We start from the raw sequence: 11412 nt of genomic DNA on the forward strand, positions 1-11412 counted from the left end.
CATAAGGAGCATTTGCATTTGGTTCTCGAGAAGCTCAGGGAACATCAGTTATATGCCAAATTCAGCAAGTGTGAGTTAGGTTGAAGGAAGTTGGATTCCTCAGGCATGTTATATCCGGAGAAGTAATAGCAGTAGACCCCACCAAGGTTGTCATGGTGACTAAATGGGATTCACCCACATCAGTTGGAAAGATCCGGAGTTTTCTTGGACTCGCAGGATACTACCGGAGGTTCCTTGAGAATTTCTTCAAGATTGCAAAGGGCATGACGGAGTTGTTGAAGAAGGATGCTACGTCTTCAGCTTGCGTTGGTTTTCCTCGAAGAGGAGAGGGTAATGCAGCAAAGTGTAGCGTAAGTATTTCCCTCAGTTTTGAGAACCAAGGTATCAATCCAGTAGGAGGCTCCTTAAAAGTCCCACGCACCTACACAAACAAACAGAGAACTCGCAACCAACGCAATAAAGGGGTTGTCAATCCCTTCACGGCGACTTGCGAAAGTGAGATCTAATAAAGATAGTATGATAAGATAAATATATTTTTGGTATTTTGTAGTATAGATGCAAAAAGTAAAGATGCAAATAAAGTAGATGGAAAGCAAATATGATAAGAGATAGATCCGGGGGCCATAGGTTTCGCTAGAGGCTTCTCTCAAGATAGCATAAGTGTTACGGTGGGTGAACAAATTACTGTCGAGCAATTGATAGAAAAGCGCATAGTTATGAGATTATATAGGCATGATCATGTATATAGGCATCATGTCCATAACAAGTAGACCGACTCCTGCCTGCATCTACTACTATTACTCCACACATCGACCGACTCCTGCCTTCATCTAGAGTATTAAGTTCATAAGAACAGAGTAACGCATTAAGCAAGATGACATGATGTAGAGGGATAAACACATGCAATATGATATAAACCCCATCTTGTTATCCTCGATGGCAACAATACAATACGTGTCTTGCAACCCGTTCTGTCACTGGGTAAGAACACCGCAAGATTGAACCCACAGCTAAGCACTTCTCCCATGGCAAGAAAGATCAATCTAGTAGGCCAAACCAAACTAATAATTCAAAGAGACTTTCAAAGTAACTCAATCATACATAAAAGAATTCAGAGAAGATTCAAATATTATTCATAGATAAACTTGATCATAAACCCACAATTCATCAGATCTCGACAAACACACCGCAAAAAGAGTTTACATCGAATAGATCTCCACGAGAGAGGGGGAGAACATTGTATTGAGATCCAAAAAGAGAGAAGAAGCCATCTAGCTAATAACTATGGACCCGTAGGTTTGTGGTAAACTACTCACAACTCATCGGAGGGGAAAGTATGTTGATTGAGAGACCCTCCGTGGTTGCTTCCCCCTCCGGCAGAGTGCCGACAAGGGCTCCAAGATGGGATCTCGCGGATACAGAAGGTTACGGCGGTGGAAATTGTGTTTCGTGGTGCTCCTGGATGTTTTCGGGGTACGTAGGTATATATAGGATGAAGAAGTACGTCGGTGGCCGTCCGAGGGGCCCCTGACACAGGGGGCGCGCCCTAAAGGGGGCGCCCTCGTATCTCATGGGGCCCTCGGAGCTTTCTTGGCTTGCACTCCAGGCTCTCCGGATCAGATTTGTTCCAAAAATAACGCTCCCGAAGGTTTCATTCCGTTTGGACTCCGTTTGATATTCCTTTTCTTCGAAATACTGAAATAGGCAAAAAAAACAGCAATATGGGCTGGGCCTCCGGTTAGTAGGTTAGTCCCAAAAATGATATGAATGTGTATAATGAAGCCCATAAACATCCAAAAGGGGTAATATAATAGCATGGAACAATAAAAAATTCTAGATATGTTGGAGACGTATCAAGCATCACCAAGCTTAATTCCTGCTCGTCCTCGAGTAGGTAAATGATAAAAAAGAAATTTTTGATGTGGAATGCTACCTAGCATAATTCATAATGTAATTTTCTTTATTGTGGCATGAATGTTCAGATCCAAATGAATACAAAATAAAAGTTCATATTGACATAAGAAATAGTAATAGTTCAAGCATACTAATCAAAGTAATCATGTCTTCTCAAAATAACATGGCTAAAGAAAGTTATCCCTACAAAATCATATAGTCTGGCTATGCTCTATCTTCATCACACAAAGTATTTAGTCATGCACAACCCCGATGACAAGCCAAGCAATTGTTTCATACTTTAATAATCTCAAACTTTTTCAACTTTCACGCAATACATGAGCGTGAGCCATGGACATAAAATTATATGTGGAATAGAATGGTGGTTGTGGAGAAGACAAAAAGGAGAAGATAGTCTCACATCAACTAGGCGTATCAATGGGCTATGGAGATGCCCATTAATAGATATCAATGTGAGTGAGTAGGGATTGCCATGCAACGGATGCACTAGAGCTATAAATATATGAAAGCTCAATAAAAGAAACTAAGTGGGGTGCATCCAACTTGCTCGCTCACGAAGACCTAGGGCACTTTTGAGGAAGCTCATCATTGGAATATACAAGCCAAGTACTATAATGAAAAATTCCCACTAGTATATGAAAGTGACAATATATGAGACTCTCTAACATGAAGATCATGGTGCTATTTTGAAGAACAAGTGTGGAAAAAGAGATAGTAGTATTGTCCCTTCTCTCTTTTTCTCTCATTTTATTTTTTCCTTTTTTTCCTTTTTTTTCTTTCTCTTTTTTTTCTTTGGCCTTCTTTTTCTTTTCTTTTTGGCCTTTCTCTTTTTTTTCTTTTTTTTCTTTTTTAAAGTCCGAAGTCTCATCCCGACTTGTGGGGGAATCATAGTCTTCATCATCCTTTCCTCACTAGGACAATGCTCTAATAATGAAGATCATCACACTTTTATGGATTTACAACTCAAAGCTAGAACAAGACACTACTAGGAAAAAGCCTACTAATGGCGCACCGGTTTTGCCTACTAATGGCGCACTACCGGTGCGCCATTAGTACCACGCCACTAGTATTTTTTACTAATGGCGCACCACTGGTGCGCCATTAGTATCTGGTATACTAATGGCGCACCAGGCAGTGCGCCATTAGTATGCCTCCCGGGGGGGCATATGTAACCATGTGCTTTGTCATACTAATGGCGCACTCTGCCTTGATGCGCCATTAGTATCCTTTGGCATACTAATGGCGCACCTTGTGGTGATGCGCCATTAGTATGAATATTTGTTTTTTTTTACTTTTCTGATTTTTGCACAGGTTACAAAATATATTATTGGACAGAATATAGACAGCAGCACACAGCAACAGCAGATTCATCGAATACAATAGAAGATTAGTCTCCGGATACAATTCATCATATTACTCTCCCAATTCAAAAGACCAAACAAAGATAAAACATTACAAGTCTCAAGACCGCGAGTATCAAGTTTGTCTTCACATTACAAGTCGATATCGATCATCTAAACTACCATCACATAAAAGAGAGCTGCGGTCATCATGATGAGCATCATCGCGATCAAACTGGTCTTCATCCGGTTCCTCCAACGCTCCCTCTTCTCTCCCGCTAGATAGCGGGCGTATCTAGATTCGGCCTCCGCCCTAGTGGTGTACCCTTTGTAACTGTTACCGCTAAAACGGTGTACCTGTCTCCGACACTCCTCCGAGTCGTCGTAGTCTCCGGGAACCTTACCCTTGTACACGACATACGACGACATCTCTATGCACAAGCCAAACAACAGACAATACATAAGCAATATGTAAGTATGCAACAAAAGGATCGGAAGAGAAAAGCAAGACATTAATAGCACGATTCATGTTCCTACTAATAAAGAGCATCGATTACATCTAAGTTGAACGACTGTCCAAACCAAAGAGACATACAAATTCATTAAAGTTTAATTACAACATGAGCCAATCAATGTTTCAGAACTACACATCACTACTTTCGACTCGACTCATCGGACAGGAGCGTGGATGAAGCTGTCGTCTGTCATGATGGCCATGAAATCGCGGTCATTGTCACCATGCATTTGTAGCGTTCCATCTATCTCATTGTTGGACGGTTGATATATGAGGTAGAACTGCCCCGAGGTATGAAGGACATCTTGATGGATGATGTCCGCAAACTCCGACTGGATGCGAAAGAATTCTTGTCTGAGGTCCGCTTCCTGGATTGCCGACAAATTCGCGGCCCAATCTTTGAGATTATCTGGTAGCAGAAGGTGATGATGGTCCCTTAAGATCGCCCGCATGTGATGGAGGGTGTAGTGGGCATCCTTCTGACCGCCAGGCGACTGCTTGCGCAGCAGAACTTCGTGTTGTGTGAGAACATGTGCTTCTCGTATTTACGAACTGCCCTGGTGAAGGTGCCTCCAGATTTGGCGTAGCCGGGGAGAACATCATCAAGAACTTTCTTGACATTTGTGTAGTCTATCTTAGAGTTACGGTTCGGGTCGAAATACGTGGCCATGGAATATTTCGGGCTTAAGAGGATGCATGTGCAATGTGTGTCACTGCACAGAACACGGAATGTTAGAAAAAACAAGAACGATCGAAATCTAAGAAATCATATGTTACGGGGCGGTTAAGGGATGACTTACTCGGGAAAGTAAGCCACAAGGAAGTTATCCTTATCTGGGTTTGCCAGAATGACGCCTTCGAGGTGTGAACTCGCAACTTGGAGGTCCCCAGCGCTACTCAAGTGCTTGGAACGCATGTAGAAGGGGTCGACTATCACGATGTCCGGGGTCTTGTCTCTAATGATCCGCATCTCCATACTCAGCGAAAACAGCCGAACGAAGGTGTAGTGCAGCGGATGAAGGTTAAACATAGCAAAGATGTCATCAAACCGCAGGACGATCGTACCCCCGATGTCTCCATCCACAAAGCCCTTGCCCTCTGGCACGTTGGCCACGAAAACCGGGTATGCCACATCATTCTCTCTGAGACACCGCTTCTCCAAAGAAAGAACACTGTCGTGCAGACTCCGCATAGCACCGGTTGCAGTATTGAGCATATTTGGCGGTAGCATCGCCCTACCCGCCACATGCACCCTTCTCGAGATATCCTTAGGTGAAGGTGGCCCGTCCTGAGCACGGATCGAACTCGGTGCCGGCTGGCTCGCACCGGCGCCCTTGTTAGTCTTTCGTTTCCGTCCCTTCTTCTTGATCTCCTGTAATGGGACCGAGTTCTGCTCACAGACCGCCTTCTTGAGCGTGTTGGGGCTGATAATATTTCGCACCTCAGCTATCTGAGGCTCGGTGAAGGCGGGAGCTGGAGGCGTCTCCTGAGAACCGAACGCCAGACGATGCCTGTTGCAATTGGATTTCTCCGCCGTACTAGCTAGATTGCAGTCGTCTTGGTTGGGTTCTTGAGAAAGAGGCCCGCAAAACTCGTCAGCGTACCCATGTTTGGCAAAGTACTTATCGACATTGGTAAATGTACCATCGTCGTTGTCGTCGTCGTCCGGATCCTGTGCCATAGGGATGTCCGTATCCTGTGCCATAGGGATGTCGGCACAGGGATGTCTGGCAGGTCCGATAGTGTTGCGGCGTTCTTGCCATGGCTTGGCGCCGGCACGACTAGCGGTCTTGTCTGTGGGGTGGTGTCCCCCGCCCCCAAACGAATCTGGCTCTTCGGCCAAAGCAAGGGCCAGTTTACGCAGGCGCTGAGGGTCATCTCATCTTCTTCGTCGGCCCCAGCGGGTCGAATCGGAGGTAACAGCTCGTCGCAGCCTGGCAGCACCCGAACCACTTCAACCCTGTACACTGTGGGTGGCATCGGATTACCGTGGAACATGGGGTTTCCCGGTTGAACGATTCTGCCCTTGGCGACATCGACCAACTCGGCGCCCACGAAGTGCAGAAGAGTGCAAGGAACGTCGGCGGTGCCCTGCGAAAACATGTACAGGGCGTCAGGGATGCCCAGTCAAAGGCAAGGAGATCAAGTCATCGGTCGAGAGGCTTAGTTACCTTGATGCCGTCAGGCTCGGCTAATGTCGAGGCACCGCCAACGGCGGGCGTGCCACTAAAGGAGGGGGCGCTTGCTGGCGAGGTGCCGGCCGGCGTACACCCGGGTGCATTAAGCTCCAATGCCCGTGCCGACGCCGGAGACACGAATACCGCCTCCGCCGGAGACACCAATGGCGCCGCCGCCGGAGACACCAATGGCGCCGCTAGAGACACCAATGGCGCCGCTGGAGACACCAATGGCGCCGCCTGTGTGCTGCGCGAGTTGCTGGCCGTGAAGCTGGGAACCGGGGGAGGCCCCTGTTGCCCGCCCGCAATCCACGTCGTCAGCCCATGAATCAACGTAGGAACCATGGCGTTGAGCTTCGTTCCCAGTTGTTGTTCCACTTGCTCTTGGACAAGCTCCGGAATCCGCACCACTTGTGCCTTGAGTGCTTCAACCTCGCACGTCTGGCTTTCCGAGCTGGTCTTTTTCTCCTTCCGCACACCAGCGGTATAGTATGACCCCCATTTTGTGGACAAGCCTTTGCTGGACACACGACCAGCTGACGTCGGCTTAGTGAGCTTATCCTTGTTTTTCATTACGTTCAACGCCCTATTTAAAAGGGTGTCGAAAGGGGAGCTCTAAGACGACCCCGCGCTACTGCTTTCAGTGTCCTGCGAAAGGAACGTGAACCATTTAGAAATATTGGGGATTAATTAGAGTGCAACCATATGGAGCTAATTACGCGGGGGTGTATTCCTTACCAGAACAAGCTCAAGCGCCCTGGTCTTCGGATCCGTGGTAAGCTCCTTTGTTATCGGGTCCTCCTTGTACCGGGCCCTGACAAAGTTCCTGGTCTGCTTGTCACCGCTGTATTTCTCGAAGCGGGGCGGTAGGCCTTCCTCGGCACACTCCGCGTCCTCCTTGTCCCATATAGGCTCCGCCACTCTATAACCACCGGGACCGAGTTTGTGTTCCCCTAAGTTCAACTCCCGCATTTCTTTCCCCCACTGACTTGATTCGGAGGTTGCGCTGCTCTCGCACTTGATCTTGAACTCCTTGTACTCATCTTCGCTCATCAAAGGATATTTCACCGTGATCTTCTCATAACTATCACCTTTATAAATCATTCTCTTCACCGCGCTTCTCCAAGTAGACAGGGCCGTGCTCATCCTCGTGAGGGCCGCACTGTTCACTTTATTCCCTGAGAGGCGTGTGTTTTCAAATTCGGCGGGGAACTTGTATTGTTCGTGCAGCTTCGTGAAGAGGAGGTTGTGCAAATTCCCGTGGTCCTTATGCCTAAGGTTCTCGGTGTTGATCGAGACGGTGCTCCGTAGAATGCACCCGAGCTGAAGCGAGTACCCCTTGACTATATGTTTGGGCTTCGTTGGATGCCCGTTGGAGTCCACTTGAGTGAATTCCTCCTTGAGGGTGCAGAGCGCATTCGGGCGCCGGTCCTTCCTTTGCTTCTTCGGTTGGCTGCCATCTCTGTGTGCGCCGCCATCATCAGTGGTGGCATCCTCAGCGGCACCATCAGTGGTGTCATCCCCGACGCCACTAGGGGTTGTGTAGTCAGGATCGGTGTCTTTCGCGGCGTCCTCATAGCGGTGAGGTTGTTCCTCCATCTCCTGGGACAACTCCCAGAATTGCTTGCCGCCCGAACCGCCAGCCTCGTCGTGGTTGGCCATGTTTCGCTCTAAATAGGAAAACAGTTTGGTCAAAAAGTTAGTTATTGTCAAGGAACAAGATCATGGTCTCATCATTTAGGGTTTGTCGACACCGAGGCATCCTAAAAGTTAAGTTTTCATCATTTAGGGTTTATCGATGCCGAGGCACCCTAGGTTGGGCCTAATCACTTGGCACTAATCACTTGGCTCTATTGCCACATATGTTGGGTTTATCATCTAGGGTTTATCGATGCTGAGGAGAATTCTAAGTTGGGCCTAATCACTTGGATCTATTGCCACCTATGGTTTAATGCAGCAAGAATAAAGGGGCAGTTGATCCTACTTAATTAAGTACTAAGATACCCCGGCCCATGCATTAGTAGCAAGTACCCCGTATGTCCGATTTTTAGCAAAGTCGTGCTAAAATTCACGGAAAATTTCAGCATGACCTTTGCTGAAAATAGGACATATGGAGTACCCGAATTTTCCGAAACGGAAGTTAATCGACATTCCGGCAAATTCAAGGGCTTCTCGGGGTACAACAGCAGCATCACAAGTTGACAAAATTCCCAAGTAGTACAGCAGCAGCATCACAAGTAGTACCAATGAACATATCGTCCAGCAAGTTGAAAAGGCTGAAGTTCTCAGCATGAAGAATCACACAACACAGCACCTACATTATGATGATACATTTGGAGATTGCACATACAGTTTTCACATAAGCATAATTGTTCTAGAGATTGCACATACAGTTTTTGACAGCACAGCACCTATGACAGCACATACAGTTTTTCACATTTGTAGATTGCACATACAGTTTTCACATAGAGCAATGTTCTTTTCATTTCACCTTCCATTTTTTTTGCAATTCAACTCACTTCCTTTTCTTATAGTTACTGTTCCCAAATGAAATGACACTTTGACATGGCTGCAATTTTTAGTGTCTACTTATCTGCAATTTTTCAGTGTCTGCTTAGAAGAAATAGGTTTCAAACTTCACCTTGTTTTGTATAAGGAGACTAAAAACTATCTAAGATGTTCTTCAAGTTCAAGTTACAGCCTGCATGAATGAAAATAGTTACACTAAGTTTCAAAATAGAAAAATACACTTCTCAGTTTTACAAACTGAAAATTACTCTAAAACTGAAACTTTAACTGACTTTTAGACTGAATTTTTAATGCGCACCCAACCGATTAGAGCAGCAATGCTTGTAACTAAAGAGGCGGATGTTTCATGACAATTTCCTAGAAAAACTGTTTCAACATGGCCACTTGCATTTTCTTTTCCCTAAGTAAATATTGAGTGTAGCAAGAACAGGATGGCTCTTGGGATATATGTTGCATATTTGGTGAATTTATTAATTAGATGCAATGTTAGTTCTGGTTGGCTGGAAGGCAGTTTACTTGTACCAAAATAAATCTATTGCCTATCAGGCTATCACCATCACATGAATCAGGCTCTAGATAAACAAAGGGGAACAACACACCTGGTACTGGTCCCTAAGCTGGAAACTAGCTATTGCTTCTACTTTTTCAAGTTTGTGTTGTTCCCTACCCTTCTACATCTAGCTACTCAAATACCAACAGTTCTAGGGAGAGACAAAAGCGCTCCAGCTTATATTTTTGTAGATATCTTTTTAAGAACCCTGGTTTCCAGTTTTCCAAACCTTCATCCCACCAACAAATCAAGACACAAAAATAATCAACTAAAAACATATAATAAGATAAGATAATGCAACCCACAATCACTTGAAGTGACAGGATAGTCAGCCTTCAGAACTCTATGTTCTGGCAAAATTAACAGAAAGTATGGATACAATAAATAACAGTGCAGCAAAAAGATAGAAGGTAGGGAAAAAATGCTTACCTAGAATCAAAGAATGTATGAAACTGATCATTTGACTTGCTAAAGCTAAATGCTTATAAGTAATTGATTTCAGACCAGATACCTAAAAAGGAACCAAAGGAAAATAACCAAGCAGTCCAGACTTCTTGATATATAAAAAAAGAAGTGTGGCAGCACATGCCCACATTAAATAGCTATTTAGCTTGATTAAGATTTGAGGAAACTACTGGTGCATTGAAGTACTATTGATGAACTATTTTCTTGGATGTACTAATCTACACTAACATCTGCACATTGTGCATAACAATTCACATGCATATTTACTTGGTATACACGTACACGTATGTACGGGTTGGCTCATTAGCTCTACTTTTTTGTTTAGGATCAGGACGTACACTAGCACTACAATTCACAGACAAAAAAGTTGGTCTCATCATCGTACATGATAACCAATAATGTTAGCATGAATTATGTAAGCTCAACCTTATTATTATTTCTGTAATGTAGCTGCATGCCATGAGAACACAACAAGGTAGCTGTAGTGGTTCAGTTTAATCTTGAACCAGTTAACAGATACATCTCCAGACTAACCAAGGATTTGAGTTCTAATTTCAGCCAGATTATCTAACCAAGGTAGCTGCAGTGGTTCAGTTTAATCTTGAACCAGTGAACAGTTTCAGTGTAGTCTTTCAGTAAGTCGAAGCTAGTTTAGTACAGCAATGAGCAATCCCCTCCATGGCTACCACATTCCATAATACTACTTTCTTTACTGAGATACCGGTGCGATGCTAGAAATTTATGAAATTAAGAGTACCAGTACTGTAGCTAATCTCTGGTGGAAGCATTACACCTCAAAGGATACTTCAGCAAACAGAGACCACACTTTACATTTGATTCGCGGGAATTTTAACACATATATAGCTACTCACATTTGACATAGTTTATTATCTTCAGATGACAATCCCTTTGCCTGGATGTTTATGTACAAGGACAGCACAATTCTAGTACTAGACTTAACTGATATAATCATCGCTAGATACGGAATTACTTTGATGGGCGCTAAGGAAGAGGATGGACTAGAATTCCTAACTGAAGATTCACGAATTCAACACCAGCATGAAGCTAACTGAGCACTTGGACTGAATAATGCACTTGCACATGGGAGAAAGCAAACGAGGCGGACCTAATCTACCACTTCCTCGGTAAAACCACAACCCGATGATAGACTCCTGAGCACCACGGTCCCGACAGAATCCGACGGGAGGACGCGCGGAGGGGCAGAGGCGGGGGACCATACCGTTGGTGATGATGGCGCTGGTCTGGGGCGGGACCTTGAACTCCTCGGCGGCGAACTTGAGCACCGCGGTGAAGGGCTCCGCCTCCGGCACGCTGAACCTGCGAGGCCACCGCATGACACACGCGGATTAGGACGAGATCTGGTCCGAGGAGGGGTGGGGGGAGGAGGAAAAGAGGGGGATCTATACTCACACTTTGAAGGGGAGCTTGGGGTCGGAGAGGGAGGCGGCGGGGGCGCGTGGGCGGCTGCGGCATAGTGGGTCGGGGCAGTGGCGGCGGCGGCGCGGTGGTGGGAGGGACGAGGGAAGGAGCGGCGCGGTGGATCGAGGGAGAGGGAACTGGCGAGGGGGAAAGGCACGGGGGGATCGGGCGAAGGGGTATCCAGCTAGACACTATAGCAATGGCGCACCACCCTCTGGTGCGCCATTAGTAGTTTTTTTTCTTATAGCAATGGCGCACCCACATCTGGTGCGCCAAAAGTAACTTTTTTTTCTGACAGCAATGGCGCACCCACCTAGGGTGCGCCATTAGTAACTTTTTTTCATTATTTCTTGTTGCATCTAAAAATTTGTTTTTTTATCAAATTTGTTATTTTCATGAGGACTAGAACAGAAGATATCATCAAATATCATCATTTTTTTTGAAAATATCATCAATTTTTGTTAATTGAAAATATCATCAAAT

This window comes from Triticum aestivum, chromosome 4A (genome assembly GCF_018294505.1).
Source record: "Triticum aestivum cultivar Chinese Spring chromosome 4A, IWGSC CS RefSeq v2.1, whole genome shotgun sequence".
NCBI classification, from domain to species: Eukaryota; Viridiplantae; Streptophyta; class Magnoliopsida; order Poales; family Poaceae; genus Triticum; species Triticum aestivum.